The sequence below is a fragment of the Caloenas nicobarica genome, chromosome 2 (assembly GCF_036013445.1).
Source record: "Caloenas nicobarica isolate bCalNic1 chromosome 2, bCalNic1.hap1, whole genome shotgun sequence".
Lineage (NCBI taxonomy): Eukaryota > Metazoa > Chordata > Aves > Columbiformes > Columbidae > Caloenas > Caloenas nicobarica.
In genome coordinates this window covers 17,553,112-17,576,550 of record NC_088246.1, presented here as the reverse complement: position 1 = coordinate 17,576,550, position 23,439 = coordinate 17,553,112, and the positions used below count along the sequence as shown (strand labels likewise).

The 23,439-nt window shown below is 40.4% G+C and overlaps 1 protein-coding gene across 6 annotated transcripts in view; it reads right to left on the bottom strand.

Annotated features, from left to right (window-relative positions):
- The window catches only part of MPP7 (MAGUK p55 scaffold protein 7), a 152,922-nt gene extending 129,798 nt beyond the window's left edge, over nt 1-23,124 (bottom strand). For 2 of the 6 annotated variants that reach the window (XM_065627578.1, XM_065627583.1), the window contains exons 1-2: nt 22,990-23,124; nt 18,113-18,188 (exon numbers count right to left, since the gene is read on the bottom strand). The gene's annotated coding sequence lies outside the window, so the exon portion shown is untranslated. Of the gene's footprint in view, nt 1-13,768; nt 13,843-16,282; nt 16,307-18,112; nt 18,189-22,334; nt 22,527-22,989 lie in introns of those variants that run through there. The other 4 variants (XM_065627580.1, XM_065627579.1, XM_065627581.1 and 1 more) reach the window with 4 other exon arrangements.
- Between the last annotated feature and the right edge of the window lie 315 nt (nt 23,125-23,439).

Below are 23,439 nucleotides of genomic sequence, written 5' to 3'. Positions count from 1 at the left end.
CATGGTAAAAAAGGGCAAATACCTTGCCGCTTTGTCCCAGAAGAAAAATATATTTTCCAGTTATCGGAAAGTATCTGACATGACCAGAATCACTGTAATGCCTTTTTGCTGCTACCTTCAACCACATTCATGTTCCACTGCATTTTTATTTCATTTTGAAGATACAGTAGAACAGAAGCAGAACTGAATCCAGTACTGACAGTTGATTATGAGTTAAGTGTCTCCCCACTGCAACCTTTCTACAGGGTCAGGAAGTTCAGAATCCAGATGCAAAAAAAGATTTCTACATTGCATTGTGGACAAGCTACTCAAAAACTGGATTTTCTATCAACGCCATGTTTTTATTGTAGGACAAACTCAAGTATCCTCAAAAACAAATATACACTTTACACACTGAACAATCACCCTTATAAAATAGATCCAAGTATTAATTATTTAAAAGGAGTCTCTTCTCTCCCTTCTTTGTTCTTGCTGCTATGCCAAGCGTTAAAATACTCCTCGGCTCAGTTTATCTTTAACACATAGGCATATTCCAGTATTTTACAGGCTATAGTTTTGCTTAGTACCCTAGAAGCAGCTTTCTCAATCTTCCGTATTGCATGTAATTTAACTAATGATATAACAGGCTTTACTTTAAGAGTTGATAGAAGCATCACAAAACATTCTGCTGAGATCTGAAAAAGGTACACCTCACCCAATGACCCCACCAGACTTCTCCATGCTTTCTAAATGTTTTCATCTACATAGTTGTATTTGGTTATGTAGAGAGACAGCTGTCATTCAGGACAGGTTCAGCTGTCACAAATCAGTGGTGGCATAATTGGCCTGCAGAAATGAAAATTTCTTATAATAATACTTAAAATGTTATTTCAGTGAGTGTAAAACACCCACACGGTCTGTTTAGGCAGCACTCATTAGCCAGCATCAAGTCTGAACCGTAACTAACGAACCAATGATTACTAGTTTTTGCTGAGAACTCAACTGTCCCAATTCCCAGCACAGGGGGTATGTGGCAGGAAGGACAATTAAAATCTTGTCACCAGCTCACACGCCTTACAGCCACCTTTTTGGTCCCACCAGGACAAGCTGCAACCTGTGCATAACAGACTCCTCCATTCCATGTCAACTGCGGAAATGCTTGAACTCGATCATTCTTATAATACTTTGATGTGATACTTTATGGAAAAGGAGGTTAAGAGAAGAAAAACACCTGGGAAAGTATTTGACTTCTAGTTTAGTGTAAAACTACAGATATTTAAACTTATTTTCAGTCACTCATTTTAGACTTCTACCAATCCAGAATGTATTTGCAATGTCACCACTACTGTCTCCGTTCTGCTGCTTCTGATCCACCTGGGACCAACACACACAGCCTGAAAGTCAGCGTTATGCCTCAACATGAAAGCAAGCCACTGGTAACCCAAAACTGTTTGTGACCCAAGCCCACTCACCCACATTCTTCCCCTGCTAGCAAAGGCCTGACACCACCCTCCTGCTCTTCAGTCAACTTCGCAGGAGGAGATAAAAACAATAATTAAGAAAACCTCAAAACCCTTCAATACTTAGCCAGAGTAAAGGTCCATGTAGTACAGAATCCTATCTTCAGGAGAGCCAGGACAGAACATCTAATACACATTGAGGACAGCGCAAGTATTAATATAAATTATTTCCTCCCCCAGCGAACAGCAGCACAGCATCTGTTTGAGTCAGGCTGACTCTGTGCTCCCACCAGTAGTACTGACAGATTTGCAAAGTTCCTTGTTGAGCCCATTTTTTTTGTTTTGACTCTTTACAATATCTTGTGAAAATAAGTTCTACAACTTATGCCAGGTGTAAAGCACTATTTTTCACTGTGTTTGGTACTCAAATTCTCAGAAACAGTGAATAATTTTCTATTAACTTCTTCCCATTATTTATCATTACCTTTCATGTCTCCTTTCAAGCACCTCTTTTCAAAACAAAAATTGGTTTATTTACTTTTTTTTTAATGGAGAAGCCATTTCACATTGCTCATGTTCCCTCTCTTTTCATTACACTGGCTAAATATCCCAGTAGATTTGAAATTACATCAGTCCCAGAAAAAAAGTAAATGTTCAAGCATTCACAAAATTTGGGAGGGAAATAATTTTGCCCAGGATTTTTCCATTTATTTTCTGTCTGTAAAGAAGCTCAGGATCTTCCCAGCATTTCAGCAAGTATGTAGGAGTTGGGGCCCAATCGCGGCCCATACACAATAACTGGGTCACAAAATTCAACACTCGTCATGTCATGAGACTTGCACTATGTGATGGAACAGGGACACATGCTCTACTTCTGATTACAAGATCCTGTATCTCTTTTGTCTTTCTTGATTAGGGAAAAAGAAAGAACCCACGGCCTCACCACCCTACTGCACAGTTTTCCTCCTGGTCTGTAATTTTTTTAAGTCAAGGTATTTTTTGTCACCCAAACAGCAAAAGCAGGCCTTTTCTTCATAGTGCAATTCAAAAATAAGCTTTCATAGTAATATGTTAAGTGTTTATAAAGCCTAATACATATGCACGTACACAACATTCTTCTGTGCTTATCCCATATAAAAGTGAAACAAAACCATTTACAGCAAGATGAGAGATGTTGTAACAGTGCCAAGAGCAGCAGTAACTCCAAACTGCATATGAAAGTAATGACAATCAGAAAAACTATAATGTGAATAACATCATACGGGTTGTCACAATCAGTCATCAGCTATGAAATAAACATACAATAATATTTTGATATTATGTTTAAGCATAGCTGTGTAAGCCTGTTTTCCCTGGCACGTCTGTTGAATATGGCAAAGAAAATGTGAGATCCCCCACCTGCAGCTTGTGAGCACTCTAAAAATGCAACAACCAAGATCATTTATTACAAAAAGCTATCTTTCCAAAGGACTTTTTATTCATGGCATAACAAGGAAATTGTTATTTGGAAACAAATTAAGTTTGCAATACATAATATCTAGCTAACTTAAAACCCTAGAGCTACCATTTGATACTTTCTATTTCTGCCAGAGAAGATTTTTGCCTTTTAGGAAAGAAGATGTTAATAAGTTCACACATTAAACCATAACTCATCATCACATAATGAAGTCCAAATTCAACACCTCCTTGAGCTAGTCATTACAAGTTATGCACTACAAGCACTTCCTAATTGGTCTAGAAATAAACACAATATTGATGAAAGTGCTAAGAAACACATTTAAGACAGCAAATATCTAATGGAAAACAAAAAACGAGAGAAAGGATTCACAATGCTCATTAAAAAGAAAAATGCCTTTCGCGATTACTCAATAGGAAGCTGAATACAACTATTCACTCGAATTAGCAAATTAAGTTTGCCTTTTCTCTCCAAATTCTATTAATACACAGACATCATGACGCAAAAGTCTGCACATGCACTTGTATCCATTTTTATTTCATTTTAAACTGGAATGTCTCGTCTTTGCAAGTATATTTACAGAGGCACAGAAACATGACCTCTTCTGCCTTTCTCTAGACGCGTCTTCGTCCATCTGTCCCACACGCTTATCTGTGCTAAATTTGTAACCAATTCCTATATAAATGGGTAGAAGTTTATGCACACTAAAAAGAATTAAGAACCAGCTAATTGTTTATGTAACTGTTAGAAAACAAGCTAGAAGATTCCTGGTTTTGGTTCTTGTTTTGTTTCTTGGACCTTATCTAATCATAATTTCTAGTACGATCATACCTTCACATATTTTCTCTGTACCTGATCAACTTGACTGCTTGAAAAGTGCAATTTAATTTAGATTCAGGAGCTGTATTGTTAAAGTAATTACATTCTATGTAAGAAAACATTCAAATTCTTAATCCCTTCACATCCATAACTAACACCACAGCCTATGACTTCATATCTCTTGACTACGAAAGATTTGGGTTGGACACGTTCTAAAAGCATTGTGCATTGGGTCAACAGTTTTGAGACAGCTCCTTCAGAATATGACTTGTGACTAAGATCTAATTCCAGGTTAACAATTTACATGTTGCCCACCTTAGAAAAGCTAGAGAAGTTTTAACTGGAACCATGAAATTAAGGTACCTACTCTAAAAATTAAGAGTGCAATGTTACCTGCAATCCAAAACACCTGTGTGCTCTGAGTGCTTAGAGAGCAACCATCCAGCTACGTGACCCGATTTTGGGACTGCCATACAAAACAGATGCTTTGGAAAGATGCAGAGATCTTCCTGCAGCACTCCGCTGCAGAACACAACGCTAACGTGAAGTCGGAGTCAGGCTTGCCTTCTGGTTTAACAACAGCAGCTGCCTTGCTCACATCAAGGTCTTTTTACATGTAGAAAGGGGGGAAAAAAATTAGGAAGGATTATCAGAAGAAATGTGTTAATTTTACTCATATCTCAGGAACATACCCCTCAGGGCAGCACAAGAGAAAGCTTCCAGACATTCACATGAAGATGTAAAGGCTGCCATTAAGGGCCAACTGGAGGTAGACCCTACATATCAACATATTGCAGGTGAGCTAATGACAGTCAGGACAGCAGTAGACAATGAAGGGAATTAAAGGGAGGTCGGGTACACAGTATATAACTCAATAACAAAGACAAATCCTGTAGAAGAAAACAAAAAGAAGAATGATGTGGTACAAGCAACAGCCTTGGAAAATCTTTGTGGCAGAACTGTGCTGCAGAGAGAAGCATGACTAGTTGTTGTGTATTATACTACAAGAGAGACAAAAGCTACAGTAATCAACAAAAGAGATCATGCGATCCAAAATATTTTCAGTGTTTAAATCTGTAAGACGGAATATCTTACAGCTATTATCAGAGGATTTGAAATGACTAAGACTTAAACATAGCCTTAACATGATGCTGAATTTGGAAAATATTTCCCTGTTTTTGAGCTCAAGTGAGAGACAGAATAATAGCATCATTCACAGAAAATCAAGATAGAACATAAGAGGAATTTTAGAAGTGGTGACGGAATTATGGAATGAATTGTATTACTCAAGAAAGAAAGCAATGTGCTTTTTAAAATTACAAGTTTCCAATAATTTACTTGAAAACTAATAGTAATAAAGTAATAATACTAATACAAGACTTTGCAGCGCAATTTAACAATAACACAATTTTTTTTAAAAGTTGAAGATACAGATCCAGACACTGCAACCAATGAAAAATTTACTCTATGTTTTTGTAATTGATATAATCACAGCTTTAGCTAGCAGTGACTGTATGTCAAAAGAATTAATATTAAGCAAGAGGGCAATGTGGAAAAGCCAGTCTTGAACAAATTATTTCACAATCTGTATCCAAAACACATACAAAAAGGTGAAAGTGCCAGTGTTAATCCCTGAAAACAAGGCACAATAATTCAGCTGTTCAAAATGAAACTTATTTTTGTGCACAAAATTATAATTATAATTAATAATTATAGTAGTTATTAATACTCTTTACAAGCTTTTCATTTAACTTAACAACATGGCTAATAAAAACCAAGGTTTTTTGCTTTCCTCAGAACAGGAATTCATTACCTTTTTTTTTCCTCCATGCTCCAACAGATCAGCTAACACAATACTTATCTGCTATTGTCTCTAGCAAGTGAGCAACTGAAAAAAATAAGAGGAAGCCCTTCCATTAAAATTATCTTTAAAAAAAAGTATCTGTCTAGAATGATTTTTTTTTTTTTTTTTTAAATCCTAGTGCTGTGTTACTTTCAAGAAATGATTTATTCGGGAGGATGTCTCTGTAGCTTCTAAGTTAGGACTGACATTTGAACAAGTCACAACCAGGCACAAATAAATCAAAGTGAAGTAAGCCCAGTTTTCAATGAAGACAAGAAGGGTACTTCTATCATCACAAAACATTTGGGAGAGACAGGTTTCTTCTGCTCCATTGATTCCAATGAAAGCAATGAACATTCACAAGAACTTCCAAAACAATGTTCTTTAACTCTAATCACTAGTTCTGCTATTCCTTTTCTGATAGTTTCAAGTCATTTTCTTTATGTGTATTAAGAGATGAAGTTACTGAACTTCAATATTAAGAAACACAACTGGCTCTCCCCATTATCTCAGTTCTTCCCAGACAACTTCCTCCACAATTAATCTATTGGAGAACCCGTTGTGTTCATCGCATCTCTCAGTGCAAGGCAGACACCACCCAACGTCTTTACGATGCCTTTGGATGCCTTGGTCCTTGTCAACCAGCTGCTCCCCCCTTCCCATCCAAGGAGCTGCACACCCTACATTCTAGGCAGCAGCAGGGGATTCCTTTCCCCAGTCATCTCCTTGCCTACAACCTAAATAAGGGTACTGTCATCTCCTTCACCCCACACTTCTTTCTTCCCATTACGGACAGAACAGTGCTTAGATCATCATGGCCCTTTATCTACCACTCTTCAGAGAAACTCAGCTATAGAGTCCTTAACAGATGTTTTATTTTTTCCCCCAGATATTCTTCAATCTTAAAGAAAACACATTATTTTGAAACAATATTTTGAAAAGACAGCTACGGTGTTAGATTACCCTCCATTGCTCCCAGCAGTATCATTCACAGAACAGATTTCACTGCTTTTAGTAGTTTCAATGCTGCCCAAAGGCAGAACTGAACTCAGTAACCTCAGGAATGTCCACGGGTTGAAGCAGCAAGAAATCTTCGGTTTACCTCTCTACTGCAGAGTACCTGAACAAATGATTGTTGGTTACCTAATGTGAGCCTCAGCCTAATGTTCATACGGCTGCTGTTCTTCAGCTGTCAAAACTGAAGAGGAATACCAATAAGCTACACAACTCTGTCAGGGCTGATTTAAATGCAAATGAGAATCACCACATGCAGGGGAATTGCAAGCTTCCGTAGAAAACACTTGTCTCCCAGCAAAAAAAGTGATGTTCCAGTGTGTTTCAGGTTATTACTTAAAAACATTGGAACTGAATATCAGTAAATACCAGCTCATGAAAGAAGATTTTATTTAAAAGGCATGTGCTAACATAATGTTGCTTTCTGACTTCTAAATGAAACTGAAGTAGAACACCTCCACTTGAAATATTTAATTAGGCAGGAAATCTAAATCTCACTTCCAATTTTCTTTCACCAAAACCTCTTTATCCTCAACATTACAGTAACCTCATTTATTCTTAACATTAACAGGTGCTGTTTGAATTCAGTGCCAAAGAGAGGATAGGACATAAGCATAATATTACATTTGGAAACATGAGTGAAATTTGGCAGAAGCTAAATGTGTTGAAGTATCTAAGACACTGCACATGTGCTCCTTACAGTGAACAGTGCCAACTGTGAAAATGAAACCACTTTAAGGTAAGATGTCTTGCAGGTCAGATGTGTGGTCTGCGCTCATTTCATATTCCAGACAATACAGTGCAGAAAACCCAACCCCACAGTGGCCCTCCCTGCACACATATTTTCCATCTGCTTTCCAGCCAGCCCCAAAAGGTTGCAATCATACCAGTGTTAACCATATTTTTAATTACTGATACTTCATAGCACCCCAGAATTGTATATCTAAAGAAGTCGTTCGCACATGAAGGCAACCATTGCCAGTTCATCCAGTAAAATTTTTCACCTTTTTTTTTTTCTCCTCACTTTCAAGGTAACTCACTGACTAGGAGCCAAAGTTGGCTAAATTTCACTCTTTTACAACTTCGCACAGTTGGAAGCAAAACTTTTGATGGTTATCACACAGGGAGCAAGCAACATGGAAACAAACACAGCAAGTTCATTTTTTAATGCTTTGGAAGTTTAACAGCCAGTAAGTTTCCTAACTATTAATAGGTTATCCCCTTCTAAGATCTCCTATTTTCTGTAATCTTGCCTTCTTTATCAGAAGAGTAAAGGAATTTTTGCACAAGTGTTATGCCACCACTTAGGAACAAAAATGAAAAGTTCTTCAACTTATTAAGTAGATTCATAATTGGATCACCCAGTATAGCCTGCACAAAAAGAAAACATTGTTTATTTATTTTAAACAAAACAGCTATAAATTCCCTTTTGTTTTCCTGTATCAGGATTCAAAATCACCATGTCTGTCTTAGGAAAAAAAAAATACATACAAGTAGTACCATTTCCTTTCCTAGAAAGAAAAGTGAAGAATTGAATCCATGTTCCAAGAGAATTCCTAACTCACCAGCCTGCAGGTACTTTGCAGAGGAGTTCCCCATCCTTCCTGATGAAGTTGACCATCATGCAGCCAGAAATGCAAGTTGATGGATGTGAAACTGTAGGCAAGAAGTCTGAATCTGCAGCCTGGTGCTTAAGTCACTTACCTAAGCACAGAAAACTGGGTTATGTCACTCTTGTAAGAAGGGAAAAATGTGAGTTTGAGCGCTCTCAGGTTGAGAAGGACCTAGAATCGAGGCCTCCTACTTCTTGGACCAAGAAGCTAATTAACTGCTAGTCTACTACATAAAGATAGGTATCAAAGGCATCTTCCTAAGAGAAAACTGCAGAAAGTGGTATGGAATTTTCTGATTAATACAAGGGTTATATAAATGTCTCCTACCAACCAGCTTCACTGCACCAGTGCTCTGTATCATGGATTTCAAATTCTAGCCAGGAGATCAGAATCTCACCAGCACATGGCCCCCAGGTGCCCTCCTCCTGACTTGCTTAGCCAGGAGCCTGAGCTTTATGAGCTGCAGTGCTGAACATTAGAAGGCTTAAGTTCTGTTTTAAACCTGGGATATAAAACCTTCCACTGCTTTTTAAACAGTGTTAAGTGTTTATTTTATTTTTTCCAACACACCAGCATTTAGGATTTTAAACGGGAAGAAAGTAGGTCAGGTTTTGCTACTGAAGCTTTTTCAAACTTTTTTTTTTAAGTTTTGTAGTTAAACTCTGAAAAAATGTATCCACCTTTTACATCTCGTTAATATCTTAAGAATATAAATCTTTGAAGAGTACTTTGATTTATCAAGAGCCCTAGAAGTCACAAGTATCTATAAATATTAGTCAGAAAAATATTTAAACATAATTCCAGTTTTTTATTCCAATGTAATATGTCTGACTTATCTTTGATCACAAATTTTTGCAGTTACTCATTAAAAATGCACGAAGAATTTGTCTCTGCACAGATCAGCCACAGAATACTGATCTGAACATTTAACAGCCTGAGGAAAAAAAAAACCCACAAACTCAAAGTGGAATCCACGCACTTGAAGCAATCAAACATCTGCCTGCCTTTCAACACCACTTTCATATGATTGTCTGCATTGCCAAATTAGAAGATATACCACAAGTCCCTACTGTTTGAACAACCTTGCCACTCTAAGATAATGTTCAGAGTGTTTAAAATACAAATTTTTTTTATCTTTGTGTTTCTGTTGGTACACTGCAACAACAAGGAAGCTACTATTCACTTATTTTATCAGCAATAGTACAAAGAATATGACACACCCTTCTCAGGGAACTGGAAAAACCTGCTGTGTGAAAGCTGAAAAGTCTGAGTACCCATACCTTCATTTTTCTCCTCATTTCAACAGCAGCACTGAAAGGAGACTGCAAGGGCTTGGCCTTAGTCTAGCAGAAGTAAAGCTGAGCAGAAAAGCAAGGGCTGTGTACAATAAGAAAAAACTATTTAAAAAAAAAGGACAATCTTGGCACAAGAGCTGATTATTACCAACTAATGATGAATAAAATTAGGTTGAACATTACAAGCAGCTTCCTCACGTTTAAGGCAATTTTGCATTGGAACAGGCTTCTAATCAAAGTAGTGAGAGGAAAAGGCCCAGCTGCTTTTAAGGCAGCGTTCCATATGTCTATAACTGTATGACAAAGCCTACAAGAGCATGAAAATAAACTCTAATTAATAGGGAGGTCCTTTCCTGTCCCACATTCCTAAGAGAACAATAACTGTCAAGCAAATAACATCATTCTGATACAATTCTAAGATACAACTGTCTGCCAGGCAATACCCAAGAATAATTATACCACAGAAAGCAAAACCAGTTATTAATATCGTGGCACAACAAACTTTGCCAAGAATAAACTTCACAGAGTATCTTTTTATGAAACACCTTAGCCCCATAACCTCATGCTAAAAACATGCTGCCTCTACAACCCAGAGCTGCAGCAAGCTCACCTCATCAGTGCTCGCCCCCTGGTCTGGCAGAGCTGAGCCTGGCAGAGCTGAGCCCACTTGGTCTCCATGCAACGAGGCAGCCCCATCACCCGCACCCCAGCGTTTTGCCGGCAGGCAGCAGGTCATCTTACCCGACAATATCGCATCTAACACGCTCAATGGGCTCTTTATTTGCTACCATCATTACTAGATTCAGCTCAGGCAGGATGATTCAAAACTGGCTGTCAACTGCTTTGCTACTGAAAGGTTCAAATTGTCACTTTTGCCCACATATCGTTAACCAGGAAAACTGCAGAAACTACGACGGTCTAAGACAATTGGTAAGACACAATCAGTCTGCAGAAAGAACGTTCCATTAGATTAAGCTTTAGAGTTTGAAAGAGCAAACTATAGGAAATTTTTTTTGCTATACAATACGTGGTTAAGTTGTAATAGCCAAGACTCAATTATTCAAATACGTACTTCAAACACATTTTGAGAACAGGTTCTTTGGCTGCTATCAAACAAATGGTCCAGACACAGCCTGTCAGAGACAAAACTTTGTCAACAGCTAGACCGCTACACCAAAACAAGGGTTGCTTTACAGCTATTTGTGACTCTTTTCTCTATATGTCCTCTCTTGGTCACTTCTGGAGAAGGTATAACAGCTCTTACATTCTCATGATCAGACCTGCAGTATATAGTTTTCCTTTAATTAGCACACAATTTCACTTGAAATTTAGAAATCAAAGGCAATTCCCTTTTTTTCAGTTTATTTCCCCTCTCCTTATCCCTTGCAAAACCATCATGGTTAGACACATAGAAAAGTTTTGCAGAACAAGAGCGAAACTTTACTGCTCAGACAAGTTTATGTAACTTAATCTCAAACTATATTTTCTTAGCAAAGCACAGAGCATGGTAGCTGCAAGAGAGCATTACAATCCATTTTTAGACGTTTTCCTACTATTTTAGTTCATCTGCTTATACTAGAATATCAATGCTCTTTTAAACTTGTCATCAAAATAGCATACACTTTTATTCGCTATGAGAGCCTGCAGATCTGATTTATAGGATATCCCAGACATATGACTGCATAATTCAGGCAAGTTTAAAAAAAGTATGCTGAAAGAAGATACTACCAAGGACTTCCCACCAGCCCTGCTGAGCATAAGAGGACATGTTTTACTTGACCTGCCCTACTAATCTCAGCAAGCTGGACCTTAGCAACAGATGCGAAGCTCAAATGACCACTTTCAAATCCTTGTTGCAGCTTCACCTCCAGCCTTTGATCATTTTTCATCTGAAAGTAACAAATGAATTTCTGCACTGTGGCCCATGTAACAGCCTCTTCATAATTCACCAGCTCATCTCTGCAGCAGCAGCAAGTGGGATTACTCATCTCAACTTGAGATGCATTTCACATACAGAAAAGGATATACTAGATAATTAGACGACAAATTTCAGTGATCTTAACCATTTACAGACTATTTGATTATTTTGCCATAGGATTAGATATCAAATTACATGCATTATGACACTTAAATTTTGAAATTCAGCAGTCTGACACAGAAGCGGCTAAACTGTAGCATGAAATCTACCTGAATCAGGTTTCACTCCTCTAAATATTACAAAATTGTAAACATACAAATTGTTCGAAGTGTAATTCACTTTTGCACAAACTTATCTTAAACTGGAATAAAGTTAGGAAGAATATTTTGTATCTCAAAAGGTCTTTACCTTAAGATAATAATTAACATATTAATTATTAATAATGGGCAAATCGAAGTCTTCAGAAACATTGTAAGCACTGCAAAGCATACAAAAGGAAAAGCTGTTTATACAAAACTAACTTAATGCACTTAGAAAACATGCAGACATTAAGAATTGCACCTATCTCAAAACACACTCGCTTTTTGTCTTCTGCTTCTCCAAGCTGCACCCACAGACAATCTACAGAATTCCCTACCAGATATTCTGATTACTTGCCTACGCTCACCCCGGCTGGTTTCCAGGCAGCCTGAATTATTTTGCTATGACACTGCAATGACAGCAAAGGACTCCCGTGTTCCAAGTAGTACAGAGGGTTGGGGTTTTTTTATATACTATTTTGAAACAATACTTTTTCAAATATTATCTTGGAAATATGACTGGTGTGATTCCTGTACACAAATTCTGGATCTCAAGTATAGTTGTTTATGCCGAGTCTTGGGTTGATAAAGTCACACAAGCTTGCTGTTTCTATTAGTAAGCTTTTTTTTTTTTTCTTCATTTATATTTAATTCCAAGTTCATAGAACTACATGGGATGTTCTGGCAGATGGTACAACCACATGCCAAGTCACAAGCCAAAGACTTCCATGACAAAATGTCAAATCAACAACCCTCTGATGAGACACCAGCAACGGAGAAAGAAATCTGCCTCATCTGGACAGCCAGAACACGGCCTGGTTGAGCTACATGGAGACAAGGTCTCAGCATCAAGTCAGCAACTATTACAAGGAGAAGTCCAAGCCAGCCTGACCATACTATTCTCTCTTCAGTATTGTCTAACAAAGAAAAGCAAAAGCAGAACAAGCACTATGCCCCATGACAACGCAACTTACTGACTGGGAACCACCCACCTAGTCAAAGGGACTGTGGCATTAATTCATATGCTGGGGCTGAAACCAGTTTCTTACTTAGAGACCAGAATAGCTTATCCCTTCACTCCTTAGATAAGAGGCTTTTATTTAAAGTTTTTACTATCCCTCTTTTAGTTACAAGATTCCTGTAGGATCCAGTGGGTTAGATGAGCTTTTCCTTCAGCTTTACTTCTCCGAGAGGTACAGTTCTACCACTCTATGCCCTTCCAACAGAAGATCAGGAAGATTGTTTCATGAAATGTGCTGATTCTACTGAAAGAATGGTAAGCACCTGATGTTTTCCTTTCTTCACTTCATCATTCTTTTTGCTTTTTTCCCCTTGGCCTAAGAAAGGTTTCACTGCCAGCGGAGGTGGAGAAGACTCACTAGTGAGAGAGGTTTGACCTTGAGTTTTAGATAATTGCTGCAACAAATGTTTCCCAGTGGCACGCACAGTCAGTCTCCTCATAGTGAGAGCTCTCTTGTACCTAAGTACATACACTATGAAATCATTTTTATGTATTGTAAATGCACATACGAGAAAGTTTATGCATAAAAACATACAGCCTCCAGAAAAAAAAAAATTACAAACAAGAGGAAATTTGTAGCTTCCCACGTATTTGTAACCTCTAGTTTGTAAATTGGTAAGTGGCTCTGCAACAACATGAACGCTGGATTTTGAGTTACCTTTCCTCTTACAGTCTATGCCCAGTAAAGAAAACATAACATAGTAAAAAACATCACAAGGTTTGGCAGGAAGTAAACAGACATGAGGCCTGCAGTCAGTCTGAGGCATGTTCTCACTTCTCCGTTTGGGAAGCAGGCTGTGTGTGCCTGCCACATGTGCCCGTATCAAAACCCATTGCTCCAGTCAAGCATTCCAGTGGGGAGATAACATCTCAGCATACTACTCAGGAATGAGTTTTGGAGAAGAAAAGGTCATATCACGACTTAGCAATTCAAAACAATGTATTATTACATGTAAGGTCTCTAAAAAGTGTTCCAAGAACTGCATAGAATCTGTTTCTTTCCAAAAGCAGCAAAGAGAGAGAGAGAGGAAGACAACACAATTTCCATTACCTGGGAGAAGATATAAAGCAGCAACAGCAGTGAGACATGAACATTTCTTGAGGCAGAACCACAACCAAGCCCTGCTTGAAAGAGGAAGAGGGTAACAGTATACTTTTAATTGGCTAGAGCACATAGGTCATAAGGCCAGCACTAACCAGAGGGCACAAAAGGAAAGTTTAGCCCTTGGCTTACTGTGTTCTCAAATGCACATTTAAATAGGAGGGAAACCAGCATTTGGGTTTGACCCACCCGTGAATGGGAACAGCCCACTGCAGGGAAAGGGCTGAAGACATCTGGGCTGTGCAGTGGGGACACTGTCCTGGCAGGCTGGGCGCTGGGAGCCAAGGCTGCTGCAGTCCTGCAGACCGACCACAGCAGCTCCCATCGCATCCGCTGCCAGCACTGCAAGAAGGACACGCTCTTATTTTTATCCCAATGCTGAGGAATCTTATGACCTGCAAACTACCAGCTAAACAAATATTTAGCCATAAGTACCACAATGCAAGATGAGATTTGCTTTTGGACAGCTGGGGATAACAATTTATTATTTTCATCTTCACAATGTGGGTAAATTAGAAAATATCAACACATGTAGCTGCTCTGACATACTGGAAATTGTTAATACAGACACACTGAACAGCCACAGAAAGTCAAACTACTTAAATGAATACCTTCCATTTCCTATAGTCTGTTGGTCTTTGACCATCTTAATGTGCACGCCACGTTCTCTTTTCAGGAATCTGGAGACACTCCATTCATGTAAGCACAAAGGTGATTTTTCTTATTACCACCATCCCAATTGACCAGCTTGTGAAAATGTACAACGCACCTGCTGGCACTACCTGTCATTCCAGAGACTTTTACCTGTGATGACAGCAGGTTTACTCTAATAAACTGCAGTGTTTTGATAAGTAATGCATGTGTCTATTGAACTGATACATACATTTTAAATATTAATGCTATATCCAAGCTCGATGAAAGCATTAGAGAAGACAGAATAAGTGATTTAATAAGGCAGGACATTCAATTCCCTGATGTAAGATAGCAGCATGAAAAATTGTGAGTTTAGTCTTTAGATGAAGCAACCAGGATGCCGCCTGTTCTCTTTCAAATTTAATTGCTACCACCCATAGGAAGCCAAAAACAGTAGCTGGAACTCATTAAATGGTGTGATAAAGCTGCAAGTCTGAGGAGTAAAATATAAATTCTACATTAATGAAGTGGCATTTACTTAACTGTCATCATCGATTACACTTATCCACCTACACAACAAATTTACAGAATTAAACATTGTGTTACAGCTGCTGTCTGCCTCTATTCTTGGAGCAGTAAAAACTGTGTTTAACTAAAACCTATCTTCCTATAGGATGTTGTAATTCTGACCAATATTAAAAAAACCCAAACAAACAACAACCCCTAATACCACCTTTGGTTTGCTGAGCCAGAAGTGAACCACTGGTAAACAATTACTAGGTTGAGACTACTTGTCTTGATATTACAGATGTTGGTTATCATGTTTCTCTGTACTTTTTTCAGTTGGTTAAGGTGATGATAACCAACAAGTAATGATTTGGGTCACCCTCCACTTTCACTTCTCCAAATATGAAAAGTGGCATTTTGCAAGGTTTCTGAAGTTTCCTTGGTGTTCTGTTACCTATTAAATATAATTAGCCAGGTCATACTGTGAGAAAAGGTTATTGAACTTGCAAAGCTCTCTTAACAGGCAACACCTAAGACTCCGCTGCTGCGTGGAATGTCAGGGTTTGTTTCTTTCCAAAATTCAAATATTTGTCTACACATTACTTCTTAAATCAGGTATCTAGAAAAAAAAAAATTACCACTGCTATAATATTCTTCTGTACCTAAAGTATCATGGAATCAGGAGTTAAAATACTTAATACTGAATGCAATACAGTGTTAGAAAACAGTTTTGTAGCTTCTAGGAAACAACGGCCGTTTACAGATGGCACAATGAAGTTTTCAGCTTTTTTTCCAATTACCAGACTGTTCCTTTGACTTCCATTTCTTCCAGTAACTGCCTTGCAAATTCTTCCCTTTGTGGAACTCACAGCAGAACTTTCCAGATCTAATTGCCCATGAAAACATTTTCCTCCACTGTTGCAGCCCTGAAATTTCCTATTTCCAGTCACAACTTCTCCTTCAGTCTGAGCGCCAGCATGCCCACCATCCACTAGAAGTAGTTACCTTCCAGCAGAAACAGAGAGAAAGTACAACAGTATTCAACCATGCACATTTCCTAGCGGTAGCTGTGGTTCTAAACAAAGGACAACACCCGTCATTTCTACACTCCTTCCAAAAACATGTTTGCCAGATGACTGACTTCTATCTTGCCTCGGTGCTCAGCTGCTGCATGTTATTTTTGCTCTCCGTCGTAATGATCAAGACTTCTTGAAGCTGGAGTCTTCCCAGGGCATCTCACCCGACCTGTTCCAGGTCTCCTGGCCCAGGCACATGACTCTCACACAGTCAGATGAGGGACCGAAGGCACCACTCAGCACTCACCTCAAAGCATGCCATTCACAGTTTTATCCCGAGGCTTGTCTGCCATTTGGATATCCTCGCTCAGGCTGGTCATGGCAGCTGGAAGGTGGTCCAAGTCACTGTCTGTATCACCTTTCAAACATACAACAAGCTTTCGAAGCAAGGAGCCAGACACTGCAGCTTGATCTGGGTAGATTAAGCCTTGCTGGGCTGTAGTACTTGTAGTGTCTTCTTGATACCAAGACAAAATTTCTAACACATCTAATTTTGATGTTATTAAGGAACAGATTTGAGTCTTTGGAGAAGTAACCAACCTTTGAATAAGAAACCTACAACAGCTCTGCGGTACAGACTGGATGTTCCTTTTCCCATAGGAAATTAAATGCTACAATTTAAGTTGGCAGGACTGAAGTTACAGCTTAGCTATATATGTACTGGAGGTAACATGGACTTACTGAATCAGTTGGCCTTGGAGATTAGGCAGCAGAAGGCTCCTTTCAGGGCCTCTAGGATCTACAGATGGCAAGGGAGCAGCAAAGCAAGGACAGGCTGTGCCCCAGGCAGGCAGCTAACAAAGGGCGGCTGTTTGTCCTGGTGGGAACAGCAGTAACTGTGCCTTGGGCTGGTGGGAGGGAGAGGATTAGGGGAGGAGCAAGGATTTTTAGATATGACCTACTAAGTAGAGATTTCATACCCTCGTTAGACTTCAGACTCTATTCACCTTAACAAGGGAGCAAGCTGCTCGTGCAGAAGTTGGTTTTGGTCACCTCTCCAGCACTGCTAACCTGAAGATGGTGCAGCTTCAGTGTTCCCCTTTTCCTCCTTCCACATGCACATTTCACTTACAACGCAATCCTAACACAAAGTTAACTGTGTTCACAGCTTCCCAAATGACCCAGATTACAATGAGATAATTAACTGCTCATGAACAGCGACTCATTGAGAACTTCTATCACAGTATCTGTTAAGCCACTGAAAACTTTCATTACTGTATCTGCCAAACCTCTGAGAAGAAATTTAAGACTGGTTCTTTAGATCAGTTCTCTTTTTGCAACTTTTCTGGACTGTGATTGAAAAAAGCAAGGCTTTCTGTCAGTGGAACTTGCAAGGTGTTCTCTGAAAAACACACAAAACCCCTCTCCATCTGACAGCTGAAGCTTCTGATTTGGCCACATGTAATGTGTGAAACAATTATATTCCACTCTCTTGCATTTATAATTAGCGATGTCAAGTCCATTTCTTTAGATACATTCACAGCATACTGTCTGTGAAACAGCAGCTCTGCATTTTGTATCTGAAACTACATTGTTCCTTTTGGAACAGCTTCATTTGCTAAAGCCAAGCTCAGTCCACCAAACACCACATTATGAATGCAATAAAGATTTTCTGTGCTCCTTATATAAATGGATGTATACATTTCCAAGTTCTGAGACATAACTAGTAGCTCTGAAGCAGTTTTACTCTACACTTAAACTTGTTATACAATTTACAGTGCAATGTGTTTTGTAGACTGTAGTCATTAACTGTTGGCTATATTAGCAACACACTTTCCTATTTTTTCAAAACTTACACCATCATATATAATGAAATAACATAAACAGATTTAGTCATTCTTGACTCAAAAAACAGAAGCTGTCTTTACAAGACAATAAAGCAACACAATTAAGAATACTTAGACCACATATTAGTACAATGGTGTTTCACAGCTTTATTAATACTAATCATGATATAAAAATTTTTCTTTGTCTTTCATACTAATTCACACATTGCTTAGGACCATCGATAACAAGCGATAGCCTTGTCCAGTATCAGAAAATTGTGGACAAAGGAGTAATCATAACGTAATCCTACCTGGATGACAGTCTTTGCTTCAATAGGAACTTAAGATCTGCATTTTCTGGACTGTGAAGCTGATAATTTATGGAACCTGAAGGAAAAAGGAAAGGATAGTGGTAATATGACATTGGTTCTAGTCAGCGTTGGAAATAATATGTATTTTCACATTTTTATTCTAAATGTTAGGAGCACAAGTTTAAAATAGTTAATTTCCCAGCTATTTCTCTATAAAGCCCTGCTTCGGAAATAAGTCAGAAGAGACTTATTTAAGCCAGGGAGAGAGAAGACTTCAAGTTCCAAATTTGTTTTGCCTCCATGCCTGTCCTAGACAAACTGGTCTTAAATGAGTAATTAAGCAAAATTATGATTTAAAAAAATAGGTACAGGTAAGGTTTATCTAATGTATAAATATCCATAAGACTTCACAGATGTATAATCACATCTTAAATGTGAACAATATGCAAGTTCTGGTACAAAACTTCAGGTGTAAACCTCCTCCCATTGCACTTAATGGGTCCATATTGAAAACCCTTTAAGCACTTGTGACTTCATGCTTTCTTTGCTTCACAATAGCGAATCACTCTGCTTCGGCAAGTCAGCAATAACCTCAAAACCATTACTGGCAGTGCACACTGACATTCAGCAAATGTCTTTTTCAACACTCCACCTGGCATTATGCACCACCTGCTCCTTGTACAAACCGAAAGCACCTGATGTCTCCTCCTGGCAATCGGCTGCAGGAGCAGAAATGGAGCAGCAGATCACACGTGAAGCACATGGAGCAGATCAGAAATGGAGCACAGAACGCACATGGGGAACAGAACCACGGCAACCCCGTTACATGCATGGCAGGCACCTAACAGTCAAAGCAGGGTAGAAAACATCAAGACAGGCCTATGCTTTCCATGTCCGTATGTCACCATCTCTTCTCCACACTGCAAACTGCAATGTTCACATCTCCAATTTCATAGTTCTATAGTAGAGTTTGTAACCACAGTTTATGCGTTGGTTGAATGATTATCTTGAAATACTGATGTCATTGAGGATGTAAACAATGAGCTCATTTCAGGAGCTTTTGGTTGCAGGCTTATTACATCACTGTCTATATTGCGCATGGTCCGGAACCAAGAAAGCTTGAATTTTTGTTCTTTAAAAGTAGCAAACACCTACTAAGGCTGATTTTTTTTTTCTTCTATTAAAATATTACATAAAATATTACATACTGCCAAGGCTAGATTTTAACTTGATCTGTTATTTTATATAAGTAACAAGAACAGCAATAGTGGGATTATATTACCTTTCACAGCTGAATGGAAAAGCAACAAAAATCAAGATGTTGGCCACAGTAACAAGATGTGACCCCAAGAGATTAAATATACTGAAATCCTTTTACATTAGCAGCTCATCTTTTCTCCAGAGCTAAAAACTGGGAGATAAGGTGGATTCTACCCATGATTCATAATGTAGGCCGATAAACTATTTCAGGGACAAAAACCTGTAGTCCTGAAAACTAGTCTGCTTAATGCTGTTGCTTAAGAACACATGGAATTTGTTAGCCTTCCTAAGTGGGGGGGGAAATTCAAGTTGTGTTCTTTGGTAGCTGAGCATACCGAACATAGATATTCAAGAACACCAATGTAAAGTTTTGTGCATCTTCAGACATGCTGGTTTTGCTTTCTGCTGGTTTTCCCCTAAAGCAAGACTCCTAGATGAAACAAAGAGCATGTCAGTGTATCTCTATCATTTATCGCTGTCTTCGGAAACTCGCTTGTCAAAGAACTTTACTGAATACCTCATGACAATGCTTGAAATGTTTCTGTAAAATACACAAACGCGGAGTCAGAGCTGTTCTCAGACCTGCCACACAACCAACATGACACGGGACAGAGCCAGTGGCCTGAACCGTCAAGGGCTGTTAAGGATACTGCACCGTAAAAGTTATTTGACATGTATTAAGTAATGCTTGCTCCCTCTCTCTCTTCTTCTGTAGTACATGGCAAGGCACTGTATTAGGTAAGTATTCTATGATATCGCTTCTGATGTAAACACAATCCTCTGAAAGCAGGTATAAATGAATTCTGTTATGCTATATTTCTAAGACTAAAATTAGGTAGAAATTAGTTAATACACTGTATCTTTTCCTTAATGAACAAGAAACAGTAGCAACCAGGATGAAAACTTTTCAGGAGATGGGGTGAGGAAGAGTATATCCACCACAGGCTGGGATTAAACTGCATTAGCACAACCATGTGGGAAGCTTTCAGGACTTCTACACATAATTCACGTAGTTCTAGATGGTGAAACCTGCTGAATTCACTGCAGCAACTTTCCAAAAGATACTCTAGAAGATGACTAACAATACTTTGCTAGCAGCAAGACCAGATTTTTTTCCTGCTTTTACTTATTATCATAGCAAGTTCTACAGTAAACCTGAAAGCAGAGGAACCAGTTTAGAGGGAAGATGCTACTAAACTACTTTTTATAGATTCCTTCTGCTCCCTTACATGTGACAGAGATAAATGAAAGGCTCATGGGTGCCCAGGTGCTTGCCACATAAAAAGAGGAGATCCAGCACAGGAAAGCAGAACTAAGGCTGGTGTTTCAGTGAAAGATAACATTGCAACATCGTAAGAGGAGATGGGAGTTGCAGCAGACTCCAACAACATCTTCATGAGAAGCACAGTACTCCCACAAGGCATTCAGGAAAAGACTAATAAGTTGCCACTTAAAAAACATACTTGTGACCATTTCCTATCAGGAGTTGGGATGTCCTATAAATGTTAACAAAAACACAAATAAGCACATTCATTAGCCTGCTTTCTCTACACCTGGTATTGACTTTAATACTGTACTCTTAAAAACTTACAGCTCTGACACCTGCTTAATCTAAAATTTAAATTCCAAATGGCATGCTACTACACAGAAAACATTTTATCACAAACACAAAAGTGCCATACTAGTTCAGGTTCAAGGTCCATCTAACACAGTATCCCGTCTCTAAAAAGGACTGCTAGTGGGTGTCTAAAGAAGAGAACAGAACAGAGTAAACATAGGGCAACCCTTCCTTGATGTACTTTGCCAGCTGACTGCAATCTGCAGCTCTGGGACTTCCTCTGTCTCCTTTTAAGTGTATACATGTAAATATAGACGTGTTCACATTAAAGTCCAAAGCTATTCTGAGCCTGAAATAATTTAAATCAACTTTTCATCATTTAGGCTACTGCTTTACTCCTTCTCATTCTGAGGAATAAACAGGCACAGTTGAAACTGAGGAGTCTCACTGATTCATTCCCTAGTTCCATGAGATTAAATCCCAAAACTTAAATTACCTGTTGCTTTAAAACAGCTTTTAGAAGCTACATGCAACCACCCATTCTGAATACCAAAAAATCTTATTCAATCCAAACAGTGATATCAAACAAAATCCTAATGTTAATTCTAAGTGAGATTAGAAATTTGATCATCCACATCAATTAGAACAAACAACACCTTCAGGAAGTGAATAACTTAGTAAATTAAGATCTTTCTGTAAATATGGCCAAATATGGCCATCTCTCCATAAAACGGAGCTGAAGGATGATGATAATACCTCATAACAAAGTTCTAATTACTATATTTTAAATCAACACCTACAAAACATAGGTTTAACAAATAATACCCCATTAAAATTGGGTTGTTGATCTAAGTAAACTTAAAATAAGAACTCTAACCTCATCCCAAAAAAAACTAACTGTAAAAAACAAATGCTGAATTCAAGTACTGCAGATCATCTTGAGGTCTAAAGATGCTGGTCACCGCTGTCCAGACTATTCAGCCTTCTTCAAAAGAAAGAACTCCAAAAATCAATGAAATCTATCGCCCCTGAAGTTCTTCTACAGCTTATTTAGGGAGAGGAAAAGGCAAAGATGTGGTAGGCTGTTTAAGAAATCAAATCGAAAGCTCTGAAAATGTAGAAAGGCAGTTTGTTATAAACACAGATTAAATAAAATGAAGCTAGAAATTCAGAAGTGAAAGCACAAAAGTAGCATGCAAAGGCATCTACTGCTCTTCTGAGCTCTTACATCAAATATCATCATCTACATTCTTCACATGCAACATACCAAATTAATAATGCTATTTATTGCTCAACACAGACTAAACATAGGCGTTAACAGAATCGGTTAGAAGCTGGTTCCACAGGTGAATTAAGTTATTCTCAGCCAATTCACAACAATACCTCACGGTACCGATAACCTACAAATCAAAGTTTACAGGTCTCTCGAGTCCGGCTGCGTAGTCTGAATGTCACTTGGTGGTTTAGTCACATCCATTACTTGCTGAAAACGAGCTCTCCTCGGCTCCTCCCGCCAGGTTTAAAACCGAGGCACAGCGGAGCACCAGCCCCGACCGAACTCGCCGCTCCCCGGCCGGTGGACTCCCCGGAGCCCCGGGCAGGGCTGCGCCCCGGGCCCGCCTCCCGCGGGCGCGGATCCAGACCTCCCCCCGCGGTACCGGTGCCCGCGGGAGCCGCCTCAGCCCGAGGGAACCCCCGGGCTGGCAACGGGCCCCGGCCCCGCGGGGCTCCCCTTGCCCGGGCGCCTCGCTCATGCCCGGGGGGCTCACCCTGGCGGCGGCCGGCCGGGGGGCGGGGGCCATCTTGGAACCGGCGCTCCGCGCAGGGGGCGCGGACCCCCCGCTACGAGCCGGGGCCGAGCCCCCACAGCCCGGCACCTGCCACATCCCCTCGCTCGCCGGCCGACCCCGCCGCGGTCCCGCCGGCACAGCACAACCCGCCGCGCCCCTCGGCGCCCCCCGCCCGGACGCCGGGGAACGCGGGGCCCCCGCCAGCCCGCAGACCCCGCGCGGCACTGCCCCGAGGAGGCGCCTGCGCGCCGCGGGGCTGCGGCTCCTACCTGCGGCCGGGCCTCCCGGCTGGCGGCAAGCACGCCCCAGCCTCCCTTTACCCGCGGAGCCGCACGCCCCGACTCCCCATCGCCGCTGCCGCCGCCGCGCTGGGCCGGACCGGGTGCGCCGGGCCCCTCCTACCGGGGCGGGGCTCCGCGGCGTGCCGAGCCCAACGGCCGCTCGCCGAGCCCCAGCCCGCCCCCGCCCGTACACACACACACGCCGAGGAACGGCTCGCGCCCCATTGGCTACAGGACGGAGGACCGCGCAAAGCTGAGCGCCGATTGGCCGCGGGGGAAGGCGGCGGCCCGCCCCGCGGGGGTCGCGTGACGCCAGGCGGCGGGGCGGCTGCGGCGCTGTCCCGCTGTCCCCGCTGTGCTCGCTGTCCCCGCTGTGCTCGCTGTCCCCGCGGCGGCGGGTCCGGCGGGTCCGGCGGGTCCGTGGCTGTCGCGCTGCGT